Source organism: Alligator sinensis, unplaced genomic scaffold (assembly GCF_000455745.1).
Source record: "Alligator sinensis unplaced genomic scaffold, ASM45574v1 scaffold1607_1, whole genome shotgun sequence".
In the NCBI taxonomy this organism is placed as follows: Eukaryota; Metazoa; Chordata; order Crocodylia; family Alligatoridae; genus Alligator; species Alligator sinensis.
The window spans coordinates 40,579-40,995 of record NW_005843521.1 but is presented as its reverse complement, the minus strand read 5'-3'; positions in this window follow the sequence as shown (position 1 = coordinate 40,995).

The following is a 417-nucleotide window of genomic DNA, read 5'->3' as shown; positions in this document are numbered from 1 at the left end:
CTACTGCGGGCAGAGGAGCCACCAGCTACTGAGTACCCAGGATTGCCTTTACTGAAGGAGCAGGGGTTGTGCAAATGTGTTCCCCTCCCCACTTCAAGATCCCTGAGCGCAGGGAGTCCCTGGAGGGAAGGAGGGAGAGGGGTTGCTAGAGTATATTTTCTGGGAGAGCTGCAGAAAGCAGCTGTGTGGGAGCTCCAGCAGAGAGCTCAATAACCTACAGCTGAGAGAGGTGATCCAGGTGTCAACCACAGGAGAGCTGCCTTGGGAAATGTCTGGGGATCTGTGTGAGTGATTGCAAGTGCCCAGGAAAGACTGGACAAGGGAATAATCTCTGGCCTCCAGAGCAGCCACACTCCTGATAGGCCCCCCACCTCTTCTGTCCAGATGACGGCATCAACACCCCTCTTGTGAGGCAGA